We start from the raw sequence: 16,186 nt of genomic DNA, 5'->3' as shown, positions 1-16,186 counted from the left end.
AAGTATTCATAGAATCATAAAAGCCCTACAATGGTGGAAGCAGGCCATTAGGCCCATTTAATCCAGACCGACCCTCTGAACAGCATCTCACCCAGACCCAGCCCTACCCTATCCCTGTAACCCTGAATCACCCATGGCTAACCCACCTAGCCTGAACATACCTGGACACTATGGGCAATTTAGCATGTCCAATCCACCTAACTTGCATATCTTTGGACTGTGGGAGGAAACCCAGAAACATTGGGGAATATGCAACGCCACACAGACAGTAACCCGAGGGTGCAATTAAACAACTGTGAAACAACAGTTCTCACCACTGAGGCACTATGCTGCCCTAGATTGACAGCAATAACTCAGACAATTGTAGGATTGTAGAGTTGATGTTGCGATGAGATCATCCAAGGTCTTGTTGAATGGCTGAATAGGTTTGAGCAGCTAGATTGCCTACCCTTGCTCTTAACTCTCATGCTCATATGAAATCATGCTGTTTCATTCTTTCAGCCAGTAGTTTTGTTTTTTAAAGTTGCCATTCTCTACAGAGGTTATAACGATGGATCCCAAAATCAAAAAAACACCCTATAAAATGTCCGCAGCCCCAAGACAAAAAAAAACTTCATATAAAGTGTTAGGACTGCACAATCCAAAGTGGTGCATGCAATCTTCATATGCCTCACACCAGCTTCCTGAAGCAACTGCTCTGACTGGAATGCAGTCACTGAAGGAGACTCCCAGAACAACAACTGAGATACTTTAGGGATTTCCTCAAAGCATCCCTAAAGAGACGAAACGTACATGCTGCCTCTTGGTGTTCCCAACTTGTGGCCTAAAAATTGGAGAAAGGTTTATCTCAGGAGGAACTAAAGACATTGACTTCATGGGGAACAGGCAGAAGCAAAGTCAAAGGATTGGGGCGACAGCACAAAGCCCCAAATGAGTCATCCACCCAACCCTTCAGCATCAACTACCCCATGTGTTGCACAGTCTACATTGGACTTACATGCTCTCTCAGACTACATCAAACTGGAATGGGAGCAAGTCATGCTTAATTCTGAGAGACTTCTGAAGAAGAACACATACTTTGCCAAAAGGAGGCAGCGGCTAAAATTAAGCATATTTCTAGGGATATTTTTGCACTGGACTGTTCCTAAGATTTTTCAATGTGTCAACAATCAGGTCACATAGCAAACCATATTAAAACTAAATGGTGGCATTTGTTTCATTCAATAAAAGTCTTATTTTTCATCTTGAACTCTCAATACAGCTTTAAGAAAGGCAGCATGTGTAATAAAATTATTGTATTTCCAAACTGAACTTTATATACACTACATGTACAATGCAGGTGATCCACTAGACCACTCACCAAATAGAAAGCAATAAGTCAACTCCATTCAAGCTCTTTTATAATGAATTTCTCCACTTCTTGGCAATATTATGAGTTTATCTTTAATCTTTAGCTTCAGTGATTATATCATATACAACAGAAGCAATTAACATCAAAGTGAGGAAAACACATTATAAACCTTTGATAGTGCATACTTGAATACGACTAAAAAAAACATTTAGTTAAAGATTTTCATCTTGCACTCATCAGCATAATTCACATCAATACCAACATAAAAGGGAAAACAACATTTGTACAGGATGAAAAGACAGTGATGATTGGTTGGCAAGGAGACTCTGATTGGTAGAAGTGTTACCATAGAGAATGGGTCTGTTAATGAATGACAATTAACTGCCATGCTTCGTTTAAATTTTAATCTAGGCAGGTTGGCTCTGATTGACCAAGGTGTTGTTCTGAGGAAATAACCAAAAAATGATCATCATATGTTTTGTCAGTTTAATTCTTCACACATAAAGGATTAGATTGTAAATGTTGCTCATAGAATCGCATCTAAAATTGGACAATGTATTTTACTTTAAATAGATTTATAAATACAATCAGTGCCTTGTTTTCTGTAAATAGTCATGCTTGACACAGTCTACTAGTCTTCAGGATATACAACACACATACGTCAATATCACATTGGCATGGAAATTCATATACCACATTACTCATTTGTGTAATCAGCAGAACATCTCAAAGACTGGATTTAGTTAATAACTATTGTCAATTATATTGCCACCATGTTTTCTGCATATGGCAAAACACTGAGTGAAAATAGTCCTTACTTCTCCCTCCATTCACATGATCCTCTTTAGGTGTTCATCAAATTACTTCTTTTTTCCATAAGTAATTTATCAATAGCTGTCATAATTTTGAACACTTCGAACAGATCATTGAACTTTTGTATTCTGACTAGAAGACCCCTCGCATATTTGGTTAATTAAAACCAAATGTTTTAATTCCCAACGTCTTGCTAGTTATTCTGCTTACAATCCACAAATTTCATAGCCTTACTAAATTATAGCATCCAACATTGGGTATAATTGTGGTCTAGACCAGCTAAAGTTGTTCTTGCATAACATCTTATCAAATTCAAACATCTCAAACACTATGCACAAGAAATTACTTTTAAATGCACTAACTTGTCATGCAGATTAACGCAAAAGCTATTCTGCATGAGCAATAGTCCATAAACAGCAATAAGACGAATCACTGATTTTTGTTTGAGGGAGAAATGTCTGATGGGACATAAAGAATATGATTTGCCATGAATGTCTATTTGAGCAATGGAGGAAGTCAGAACCTTCAATTAATCTCTACCTGAAGTGAGGGATTCTCAACAATAGACACAACCTTACCAGTGCATAAAACAATCAGCCTAGATTATGAAAACAAATTGAATTCCAACATCAATATTCCAATCCAGAAATCAGTGCAACTAACCGAGTCAAGTTAAAACACATTAGTTATTTTAAGCTATTCTGGCAGACGTAATACAGATTCTCTTCTTTCTGTCACATCCAGAATTGTAATTCTCAATTGGACAAGCCATTAATTCAAATTTAGAGACACAGATTATGAGCCAGTGGAATGTGAAGATATATTTTGAGCTTGACAGTGCACATTCTGGACTAGAATATTCTGCCCTTTAGAACCCTATTTTAATAGCTCAGTCTCAGAAATATGATACCCAGATGACTTATCCGTCGTGGTCATATATGCACATTTTGAGCATAGCAGGTTTAGTTAAGGTTCATCATTCAAAATACAGTATATCCATTACATAGTTCTACACCAATATCTCTGCACTAATTTAAGTTTCTAAGAATACCATCAGCGTTTCTCAGTTACCGGCATATCAATTGCCTGAGAGGAATTCAAAACTATTTGTGCATGATAAGTAAAATTATTGCATAGAGTAGCATTGGAGTTTGAAAATTTAACTATATTGTACAGAAGTATGGGCCTGTGCCAGAATGTGGGAACATGTTGTTTTATATACTGTGCTCAAGAAACTGTCACAAGTTCTGGATTATAAATATGCCACCATCATATAGCCTCACAAGTAGAATCATGATCTACAGAGCAGAAAGCAAAAATGACCTTGAAGTTAGTCAGAACTTGCATTTATATGGCACCTTTAATGTAGCCAACTGTCACAAGTTGCTTCCACGGTGCCATCATAAAACAAGATATGACTATATAACACTTAAATTTTAATACCCACACAGATAGATGCTAGATAGAAATTTCATTGATACTACAGTAACTAACATCCAAAACAGCAGTATGGAACATTTCAAATATTGATCTGTTAGTTACATTCCAACATGAAATGTAAAAAATGCTGACAGTGAAGTGCTCAAACCAGTATAAAATGGATTCTTTAGAAATCTTGGGTTAAATGGAGGGGGAAAAGATTAATTCCTAAATAATGACTGACTGGCCTCCTCCCCCGGATGGATCAAACAGTACACTTCTGTTGAATAAAAGCAGCTTTCTTCAGCTGTGGAATTTCACAGAGGATGTAGTTCTCTATTCTAATGGCTGGACACATCACTAGGTTTGCACACAATGCAGAGCTTGGCAGTAGCCTGGGAACTTCTGAAGGAGACAAATTTGGCTTTATGGTAGGAAACAGAAGGTGGTGGTGAAGGGTTGTTTTTCGCATGGGAGCCATGTGACCAGCAGAGTTCCACAGGGATTGGTTCTGGGTCCACTTTTGTTCATCATTTATATAAATGATTTGGATGAGAATATAGTAGACATGCTTAGTAAGTTTGCAGATGACACCAAAATTGGTGATACATTAGAGAGTGAAGAAGGTATCCAAGGTTACAAAGAGATTTTGATCAACTGGGTCAATGGACCAAAGAGTGGCAGATGGAGTTTAATTTGGATAAATGCAAAGTATTGCATTTTGGTTAAACGAACAAGGGCAGGACTTATACAATTAATAACAGGGCCCTGGATAGCATTGTACATCAGAAACACCTAGCATTGGTGGTACATAATTCTTTGAACTTGCCTTTACAATTAGAGAGGGTGGTTAAGAAGGCATTTAGCATGGCTGCCTTCATTGCTCAGACCATTGAGTACAGGAATTGGAACGTCGTATTGAGGTTGTACAGCACATTGATGAGGCCTCTTCTAGAGAATTGTATGCTATTGTGATCACCCCTCATAGGAAGGAGATTATTAAGTTGGACAGAGTTCAGAAAAAATTTACCAGAATGTTGCTGGGACTGAAGAATTCGGAGTATGAAGATAGGCTGGACTTTTTTTCATTGGAGTACAGGAGGTTGAGGGGTGATCTTCTACGGGTTTATAACATCATGATGGGCATAGATAAGGTGAACAGAAAGGGTCTTTTCCTTAGTTTGGGGAAGTTCAAAACTAGGGGATATACTATTCAGGTGAGAAGAGAATGTTTTAAAAAGGACATGAGGAGCAACTTTTTTACACAGAGACCTTCATGTATGGGTTATGATCTGACAGAGGAAATGGTGAATGTAAGTTTAGTTAAATATTAAAACACATGTGGACAAGTACATGAATAAGAAAGGTTTGGGGAGATATGGGCAAAATACAGGCAGGTGGGACTAATTTAGTTTGGGAACATGGTCGGCATGGACTAGTTGGACCAAAGGGTCTGTGTCCATTCTGTATGACTCTATGACTCTCATACCTCAAACATTCTAAGTTAAAATGATTGTTCACTGCAAATCCAAGTGTAAAAATGCACCGATGTTTCATATTAAATTAATAAACATCAAAGGTCCTGTCACATGTTGCACAACTAGCTTCAACACAGATAAGTCAAAGAGCTACCACTAGCCAAGGTTCAGCATCCACTTTAAAAAGACCCCTCATTGTTGTCAGAAACTGTACATATTTATTACAAAGAGAAATTAGAGTATATAAAACCAAGCAATTATTTGATAACACAGAACTTAAACACTGCTAAAAAGGAACAAAATCAAAGAGTTTCATCTTGCACTAATCAGGATTGAAACACATGAAAACCAACTTCAGAAAATGTGGAACAATTCATACAGCATAAGAAGATGGTGCTGATTGGTTGGACTATGATTGGCTTGTCGATATAGCCGGAACTGTCAGCTACCTTTGCTAACTGAGTAAATTCAAACAAACAAGATAAATTTGAATGGACAGGCCACTGCTTTGCTGCAGCACTTGGCTAGCTCGATAACCCTTTCCTGTATGGAAATAATTACAGATTCTAGCATGTGCAAGACCAAACTGATAATGCCAGATTGGTTTCTGCGGTAATCCTTAGTGCAGTCAAGGTTACATAAAAAATGTTGCCCAATAATAGAATCACATCTAATGTTGGACATCATTTTCTGAATTTTGCTGGCATGACCTGATTGAGTACAGTCATTCTCCACAGACATATTGGTCAATACAGTCCACCGGTTGTTGGGATGTAGAACGCATAAATCTGGCATTACACTGAAACTTGTATTCCATATTATACATTCATGTTTGGCAAAATGTTACTTTCGCATGACAGTATATTTTTAGTACAATATACCACACATGTATCCTGCAAGTTAGCTACAAGACAGCTAGTTTCACCTGTTGCTCAAATTTGTGAGGCATCTTCCCCCTCCAAAGAAATCTAAGGTAGACGAGATACTTTTTGGGTCACATGTAGTGGCCTTAGATTGCTTTATGAGTTTGCACAATATAAAGCAAACAATGATTTTATTAGTTTAATCGTTGTCTCCAGGATAATTTTGATAATCACAATCTTAGCATCAAGCACACATGGTAAGTAAATGATCAAGGCCCTATTTATGAGGGTGCCAATGAGGCTAACCTTGTAACACAAGAAAATTTCAATAGGTTTTGGTAGCTTAACACTGGTTGTGGTGGTCAGTAATACAGAATCCATTTATGGACTTCTTAGTTAGCACATTGAAGGGAGCTGGGTTGACTGCTCCATTTCAAAAGTGAATCTGATCACATCATGAGGCCTAAATAAAGCATCTCAGAAAATTCTTAGATATAGCTGCTGCACATATATTAAATACATGATCTATGAATCGTAAGATTTTTCAAAATTAATTCCAAGGATTTTGGATATTGCTCGAAGCTCAACATTTATTGTCTGTCCCTAACTCTCCTGGAAAAGGTGGTGGTGAGTTGTCTTCTTGAACTGCTGCTTTCCTGTATTAGAGGAATACCCATAGTGCTGTTAAGTATGCAACAGAGAGCAGGTTGGTTGTTATTCCATTGAAGTCATGGAAACTAATGAAGATATTGCTGTAATCTAGGGCGACAAGGATATAATGGCAATACATATTGATTTTGGGTAGGATGCAGTCTTGATGAAAGTAAACTCAATATCATGAGTTGCTAAGTTCATGAACTCCATGAAAGCAGATTCAGACACTGCTGATACATCTAAATTGGCATGATATAGAGACCGAGTGCAAACTTGGATGACTTCCTGGAGTGTACATTGCTGAATGGGCTACCAGTGCTGAGAGAACTGTTACTGACATGCAGGTCTTGTGTGGTTTAAAGTGAAAGAATCCTTCACGCAGTAAGTAGAAAACAGACTTAAAACTGGTTCCAACAGTTCACTTAACCATTTTGCTAATTCATGTTGTGCAGAACCAGACACAGATAAAACAAGATATAAACAACATAGCATGTCTTGGGAAGTTAATACATGTATGGATGCAGAATGCTTTAAGGACAAATCCTATCAATAACATCAGGCTGATCACCAACACTATGCAAGTCAACACAAGCCCTGCAACTTACTACTTATATAAAAGCAAAATACTATTGGTGCTAGAAATTTGAAATAGAAGAAAATGCTGGAAGTATGATTTGAACTCTTCCTTATATGTAAGAATGGGATAAAACATGGATTTTAGCTTTTTGTGTTGCTGCGACAGGGTACTAAGATGCCAATTCGGTAATATCTAAATATAAATCACCTCAATGACATTTTACAATCTTGTTGGTCTAGCTCATGGCCCAAATAACTTTAGTACAGAGTTAAATAAAGCTATGGGATCATTGCTGTTTTCGGCTCAAATTAAATTCCAAAATTCTGCAGAAAAACAACTATTGATTCAACACTACCATGTCAGGACAGAGCCATAACTAGCTGATGAAATGAATGAGTATTTCCATCCAACATATTGTAAGAACAACAACTTCTATATTGTGAATTGAGTATCTAAACAGTCAACTTCTTTAATATTCACATGAGACTGGGGACAAGAGTATGTTTATCTATTGTACACTTCCTGTCTACGACTTTGGATATTGTATAAACAGTCTGTTGCAATACAAGCAGAAAGAGAAGTTTATCTGGACCTGTGCACCAAATTTAACACTTCTGTATAAAATTCTCAAAAGAAATGTTCATGTTTTAGGGCCTGAAGTGCAATTCCAGAGAAAGGCCTTGCTGTTTTCAACACCAATTTAAACTAGCTTTCTAAATTAAGATTCACATAATTGCTATATTTGGCTCTTCTGAAAAAGCAACCCGTGAATAATTAGCTACTTAATTCAGGTCACTGCTAATATCAGATTTACTATTACTAACAAGTCAGTACAAATGTCAACTGGGTAGTTAACTACAGTATGTGTCTGGCACTTTTTTTCTGTAGGAATTTTAAAAAGTACCAGATTTAAGCTGATATAATCAAGAATCATTTCTTTTGGGTTTATAGGTACAAAAAAATCCCTAATCTTATCAGTACATTTTTCCATTCCTATCAAAATCAACACCAGAACTATCATCTTACACTGCTCTTTTTCTTTCTGTTTCATGTTGACATTTAATCCAATACTGCACAATGTTACATTTATTCTGATTAATCATGTGAACATTTGCTACCCTTAAGCAAAATGAAAGGAATTTACCAAAACATTTTTTTGGAAAAGTCCCAGATAATTAAGCTGCTGGAAATGGATGCAAAGTTAATCAAGTATAATTTTACATTCAACATGTAGCACTATTTAAAATAAATGCCTTCTTATTTACTGCAAATGTTATTTTCTCCCACTACTACAATAGTAAATTATTACACAGCAAATTGCCAAAAGAAGGAACAGGAAAAATAGAAGAATGACAAGGTTTTGTTCAGATAGAGCCTGTTCAACTTCCAGGAAAAGATAATTTATTTTGAATGCACTACAAAGCCATTATAAAAATAAAAATAATTGTAGTACAGTTATATAAATATCACACATTAAAATTCTACAAGTCACTCCAGTGTATTGTTTTTGCTAAAATACATTTGAAAGCAATTGGTAGGTTAATCAATAAACATAACTGCTGCTAAAATTCATCTATCAAACCAAATCCAATTGGAGATTTGTACTATATTACAGTACGTGACCTGAAATTTCTAACACTTCACCAACTCTGTTGAAAATGGAGGATTTCTCTCAATGTAGCCTGAGGCTCTTTTATATGTATCCTGTTCCAAGGACTGTCCTGCTTGGTAATATGGTGAGTCTAATAGGTCCAAGGTACTGAACACTGTCGCCAACTGTTGAGAAGCAGATGGCTTGATCCCAACAGACACATGCTGAAACAGCATATATTACACGAGGGATTTCATTATGCTTTTCAGTAGGGCACATTTTCTGAAAGAATGGAATGCCGTTAATACACAATTGGGTTATTATCCAAGAATCAAAGTCATGGTGTTAGAGTAGGCGGTGAAATTCTTTGGCCCTCATGTCCTAAATAACCCACGCTACAGTACAACAAAATTTCAATCTATACTGCAAATGCAAAATCACCTAACATTTGCTGAAAAGAATTATTTTCAATTTTAGTCAAAATACTATACAGACAGAATGACAATGACAGACACTATAGAACTGCTCTACCTACAGTATATAAAACAAAAGGGAAGGATACAATCCACTAATCAAATAAAAATGCTCAAATGTAATAAATAATTGCAGATACCAGAAATGTAACATGGCTCAAAGGTTCTCAATCATAATCTTTGATGTAATTCCATTCGAGTTATTTCTTCTCAAGGCCATTACAAATGAAATACTGAATAAGGATCTGATGACAATGACAATAAGTGCTGAATATGTATGCAATAAATCTTGATATAAAGCATGTACAGCACTGAAATCACAATAATAATATGCAGGATGCCAATATCAATGCGTATTTTCAAATTAAGGAAAGATTCTAAATAAATGATTTTGTAAATCTAGAAATGGTGCTTACATTTCATACAACATAAATACTGTACCTGGTTATATTTCTGCAGATCTCTCTGACAGCACTTCTACCCACTAGCTGACAGTCTTCAGTGTACACAGCAACATCATTACAAACGATTGGATTTTTGAGACAGTAGACAAATCCCCAAGACTAACATAAATTTTCATCAAAATATAATCACGAATATCTTGCTCTACGTGCTAATCAGAACGGAAGGCATTTCATCAAAACGTTATTCTGCCAAATACCGTCTTCACCTCTATTACAGTTGCTTTTGTAATCCTAGTGTTGTTCTTCTTCGGTCCACAGGCAAATCCTTGGACAGTGCCGTGAAGACCAGTAAATGCCGTCAGTAAACCCTTAATCGGAATTATCAAATGGAAATGATGCGCCAGTAACCTGAATACAAAGCTTTCCAGCTAAGTCCCTGTTCAGGAGGCTGCAAAAGGTGCTGATACCGCACTCTCAGTGTTTCCCCAGTGATGCAGCTGTGACACTAGTGAATGTGCGGAGTTCTCTTTCTCTGCTGGATGCATGAGACTAGGCTCCACCCTTGCCGATGCTAAACACAGCTCTGCTTAAAACCAGCTCTCAAACTCTGATCGGATTCTCCAAGGACACATTACAGACCACGCATTGCAACGCATTGATAGCACATGCAGTTAACTCCGTAGTGTCTAATCCGTTCAATACTGCGTCCTATGAAATCGATGCCCACCGATTAGTTTTTCATAAATGCTGACTCGTTATTTTGTTGGAACTAAGGATTGAAGAGGAAAATAATCAACTGCCATAATATATAAACTCAAGTTATGTTGTAATTTGTTATTTTTCAAAGAATGTATAGCAAGTTTAAAACTTTTTGTGATTAAAAAATTGCCATCTCCAGGAAATATATTGCACAAGGTACATTCGGACCAGAACCTATTGCATTATGCTCCCATAGGTCATTGTGCAAGTCACTTCCACCACGATGCAGCATTCAGCCAGTTCCTTAGCTTCATTTCTGATCAGTACTGACTCTGAGATATATGGATACAACTTACAAAATAATAATTCATTTGAGTCCTTGTCATAATTGTCTTTAGCATCCTTCATATCATAAAACCCATTTTTATTTGAAGGCCCCAGCTTTGCCCCAAAAGCAAGACTTTTGAGTTGAAATTCTTTCGGGGGATTTCATGTCACTAACTATAGTCCTGTTTGAAATTCTCAGTGTTGCATTCTCATTGTGAACAACCTCCCAGCATCCATCACTATGATTCAGCCAGTGCCAGTGTCTTTCTGATATTTATTTGAGAGACAGAGTATGATAATGTGCTCTTGGACTCACCTTAAGCAAAGCCATACATGTAAGTCTAATAGGAAGAACAGGCAGGACCAGGTTAATGCTTGTGAAGTGCAATTATTTTAATGCAAGGAGTATAGTGAGGCTGAGGAGCTTAGAGCCTGGATGAGTAAGTGGAACTACAATGCTGTAGGTATTACCACAAATGTGTTCGGAAAAGGGCAACTCAGCATTCCAAGGTTTACATGTTTCAGGCATGATAGACAGGGATGTAAAAGGGATGGGGGACTCGCATTACGGATTAAGAAGATGTCACAACTGAATTAAATGAGGCCATCTTGGAATGCTCCTCCAGCTCCTCCACTCTGGCAGGAGGGAACATATTTCCGTTGATGGGGGAGTGCCGAACCAGAGGACACAACTTAAAAATACGGGGTAGACCATTTAGGACAGAGATGAGGAGAAACTACTTCACCCAGAGAGCGGTGGCTGTGTGGAATGCTCTGCCCCAGAGGGCAGTGGAGGCCCAGTCTCTGGATTCATTTAAGAAAGAATTGGATAGAGCTCTTAAAGATAGTGGAGTCAAGGGGTATGGAGATAAGGCTGGAACAGGATACTGATTAGGAATGATCAGCCATGATCATATTGAATGGCGGTGCAGACTCGAAGGGCAGAATGGCCTACTCCTGCATCTATTGTCTATTGTCTATTGTCTAAGCCATATGAGTAGAATAATCAGGAATAAGTAAGGTGTAATCAGTATGATGGTGTGATAGTGTAGGCCTCCCGATAGTCAGTGGGAGACAGAGGAACAGATAAGTAATCAGATCCTGAAAAGATATAAAAACCACAGGGTTACTGTAGTGGGTGAATTTAACTTCAATATTGATTGGGGCTTCCTTACTAACGGGGTTTCAATGGGACAGAATGTGTTAGGTGCATCCAGGAAGCCTTCTTGAAACAATATGTACACATTTCAGGAAACAACAAAATGCTGGAGATCACAGAGAGTCAGACAGCATCCATGGACAGACAGCAAGCTAACATTTCAAGTCTAGCCAACTCTTCACCAGAGCTGAAGTGAAGTGTGGAGGGGACAGCATTTACAACACTTCACAAATGCTGTCCCTCCACACTTCACGCCAGCTCTGATGAAGAATCAGTTAGACTTGAAATGTTAGCTTGCTCGCTGTCCATAGGTGCTGTCAGACTGGCTGTGATCTCCAGCATTTGTTATGTTCAGTTCAGATTCAAGCATCTGCAGCAATTTGTTCCTACATGTAAACAGTCCAAATAGGGAAGGAACCATGCTCGACCTTGAACTGGGATATGATCCTGGTGAGGTGATCAAGTTCCATTGGGGGAGCATTTTGAGAACAATGATCATAATTCTGTAAGTTTAAAGGTAGTTACAGTAAGGAAAAGACTGGTCCTCTGGTGAAAATGCTAAATTATGAGGAAGTTAATTACAATAGTATTCAGCAGGAACTTGAGAAACTAGGTTGGGGGTGGCTGTTTGACAGTAAATCCATATCCAACATATGGTTTCGTTTAAAGGCCAGTTCATCACAGTTCAGGACAAACATGTTCCTATAAGAATGGCAAGAATCAGGAACTCTGGTGACAAGAGATATTGAAAGGTTAGTCAAAAAGGGAAAGGAAGCATATGTAAAGGTTTAGGAAACTGAAATCAGATTAGACCCATGAAGAATATAAATGAAGCAGGAAAGAATTTAAACAAGGAATTGTGAAGGCTGAAAGGGGCCATGAAATGTCCTTGGTGAGTAGAATTAAGGAGAAACCCAAGGTATTTTATACTTATATTAGGACCCAGAGGATAGCTAGGAAATAGGTAGGTCCATTCAAGGATGTGCCAGTATTAAGAAAGGGGTGGTGTCGGGTGTTTTGAGAAACATTAAGGTTGATAAGTCCCCAGAACTTGATGGGATCTAGCCAAGGGAGGAAATTGCTGGGGCCTTTGACAAAGAACTTTATATATTCTTTAGGTGAGGTCCCAGAAGACTGGAGAATAGCCAACATTGTTCCTTAATTTAAGGACAACAGAAATAATCCAGGACATTAAAGCTCATAATCCTTATATCAGTGGCAGGGAAATTACTAGAGAAGATTCTTAAGGACAGGATTTACTCTGATTTGGAAAACAATAGACTTATTAATGATAGCATGGCTGGGGAGGTCTTATCTTAAATTTGAGTGAATTATTTTGAGGAAATTATGATGATGATTGAGGAGGGTAGGAAATGGATGCAGTCTACAATGGGCTTCAAAAAAGCATTAAACAAGGTGCCTCATGGTAGGCTGGTCCAGAAGATTAAGTCACATGCGGTCCACAGTGAGTTCATAACCTGGATACAAAACTGGCTTGGTCAAAGAAGACGAAGCATAGTTGTGGAAAGATATTGTTCTGACTGAAGGTCCATTACAAGTGGTGTTCTGCAAGGATCAGTGTTAGGACCTCTGTTGTTTGTTGATTTTATGAAAATGATTTGGATGAAAACGTAATTGGTCTGATTACGACACAAAAATGGGTTGAGAGTTGTGGGTCTTGAGGAGGTTTGTCAAAGGATACAGCAGGATATAGATCAGTTGGGAAATTGGCCAGAGAAATGGCAGATGGAGTTTAATCCAGATAAGTAATAAGGTGACGCATTTTTGGAGGTCAAATGCAAGAGGAAAGATTACAACAAATGACAGGACCCTTAGGAATATAGATACACAGAGGGATCTCGGGGACCAAATCCAAAGTTTTGGAAAGTGGCACCACAAGTGGATAAAGCAGTAAAGAAAGTGTATGGCATGCCTGCCTTCGTCAGTCGGGGAACTGAGTATAAACGTTGGCAAGTCATGCTGCAGCTGTATACAACTTTGGTAAGGCCACATTTGAAGTATTGTGTGTACTTCTGATCACCACAGTATAGGAAGGATGTAGAGTCTTTGGAGAAGGTGCATAAGAGGTTTACCAGGATGTTTCTTGGATTGGAGTGTATTATCTTACAGGAAGAGATGGGATAAACTTAGATTGTTTTCACTAGAGCATCTGAGGCTGACAGAATGATATAAAGTTATGAGAGGTAATGGATAGGGTAGATAGTCAGAGTCTTTTACCCAGGTTTGAAATGTTCATACTAGTCGGCAGAGATTTAAAGTGAGAGGGGAAAGTTTAATGGAGTTGTGTGAAGTAAGTTTTTTTTTAAAAAGAGGGTTGTAGGTGCCTGGAACACACTGCCAGGGAAGGTAGTAGCAGATACCATAGCAATGTTTAAAAAGCATTTAGACAAACACATGAACAGGCAGGGAATAATGTGGTATGGACCATGTGCAGACAGTTGGGATTAGGTTAGATTGGCACCATGGTTAGTACAGACATGGTGGACCAAAGGGCCTGTTCCTGTCCTGTACTGTTCTTTGATTTACTCATTGGGTGTAGTGTGCGCAACTAGTGCAGAACTCCATCATTAATATTCTGCTATTGCCATTTTGATTGGTACCTTCAAATGGGCAGTCAAGACTCCACGAGAAGCAGTTCAGATACAACGTTCAGAAGGGGATCCTATGGCATCTCTGGACAATCAACACAGTACGATGTCGGGACAAGTTGAGGTGTCTCCACAAACAAGATGGATAGGATTATTCTTGCAATTCCAAATTGGCTTAATTAATGTCTAATCCTCCACAGTCCTCCCCTGACTTCAATAACCTGGACAGACACAAATCTGCAGAGGAGCCAAAAGAGTTTGTGGCTTCACTATTTACAAGTGCCCTTTAATTACCTGGATGCATCTATTTAAAGGAATGGCCATACAGTAACAGGTTAAAATGAACAGCTAAACATCACAAGCAAGCAGTGCCACAGGAGGTTCACTGGAATAATTTAAATGTTGAGCACTGATTAGACTACTGATAGAATTGGCTTGAGCAAAAAGCAATGCTGACAGGTCAAGGGAACTAAATTAAAATGCGCAGTTGAAGCTGAAGCAGTGAATATATCTGTGCTGATGTTAATTAAATTCTCTCATTGGCAAGGCCAGAAGTGTCTGCGACCAAATAGCCTCCCTTCCACACTGAAATTTCCGAGTCTATTTCAGTACAGTTTACCTTTTGATGTCAGTGTCAGTCATAACAAAACAAAAGCATTTTAAAGATAATAATATATTTTATTGGTAACATTTGCAACAAGAAAATCCACTGTGACTCAACAATAAACTCCAATGCATGTCCTTTAGTTACACAAATAGAAATATGAAAATACACCTGGCAGTTCACGATCTCAATAAAATTGGGAGAACAATAAGAAAATGCTCAGAGCTCAAAATTGCTCAGGGTCTTCACAATAAACACACAGCTCACAATACAGTACTGCTTCTAGTGATCTGGGCATCTGGAAGATTTCAAGGATTACATTAATGTCAGCATGAACACAGTTAGAATTGATCAGAGCAGGTAAAACTATCAATAGAGGACACAAGCAAATGAATTATTGCTGTATTCCATTTCTAGTAGCACATAACACGCAAGGTCAAGCCCTGATCTTCCCTTGTGAATGCATATTATCATAGAAATGAAATATCCTTGTGGAATAGCTACATCTGAGTCAATTAGGCATGATAATCCATACATCTGATTTTTCCTGAAAACATGCAGACACTCCATACCCTTGTTCAAGTCAGTATAAAGGCATGAAATCTGTGCGAATACCTCATTATAATGAGTAAAAATTCACCCACTGTTACTAATGCTGCCAATTGGTTAGTACTAGGGTTTAAATCCAGCATTACTGACAGACATTACTTAAGGGTAACCAGTATTGATCAAAGAGGATGTTCATGACAACTGCTGACAATAAGGGAAAAGGAAACCTGGCTGCAAGAGTCCAAAGGAGGCACTGGGTTTTCAAATATTGTGCTGAAAGCTCTATGCCAGTCAGGGACAATTGGCAGATGACAGTTTCCCACACAGGACAATAAGTCTGTGTTATATCTATGGAAAACACAACAGCAAATTATCAAGGCTCCTTCAATAGCACCTTGTAAACCTACAATCTTGGAGATGAAGGGTAGCAGATGAATGGAAACTCCTCTGCTTGCAAGAACTCCTCCCAGCCATCTATCATCCAGAGTTGGAATTATATTGCTCTTCCCTCACTATCGGTGGGCCAAAATTTTATAATTCATGATATTCAACATGGACAATAACTGTTCAAGGACGTGGTTCACACCGCCGTAAGTATGCTATAGGAAGAAAATTA

General features: G+C 38.1%; 1 protein-coding gene across 5 annotated transcripts in view; it reads right to left on the bottom strand.

Annotated features, from left to right (window-relative positions):
* Positions 1 to 16,186, bottom strand: part of cyth1b (cytohesin 1b) — a 225,759-nt gene that overhangs the window by 72,564 nt on the left and 137,009 nt on the right. The window contains exon 1 of one of the 5 annotated variants that reach the window (XM_072558717.1): positions 9,661 to 10,130. The exons of 3 other annotated variants lie outside the window; for them this stretch is intronic. The gene's annotated coding sequence lies outside the window, so the exon portion shown is untranslated. Of the gene's footprint in view, positions 1 to 9,660; positions 10,131 to 16,186 lie in introns of those variants that run through there. One more of the 5 variants, XM_072558718.1, reaches the window with a different exon arrangement.

This window comes from Chiloscyllium punctatum, chromosome 39 (genome assembly GCF_047496795.1).
Source record: "Chiloscyllium punctatum isolate Juve2018m chromosome 39, sChiPun1.3, whole genome shotgun sequence".
In the NCBI taxonomy this organism is placed as follows: Eukaryota; Metazoa; Chordata; class Chondrichthyes; order Orectolobiformes; family Hemiscylliidae; genus Chiloscyllium; species Chiloscyllium punctatum.
This window is presented reverse-complemented; position numbering and strand designations above follow the sequence as displayed.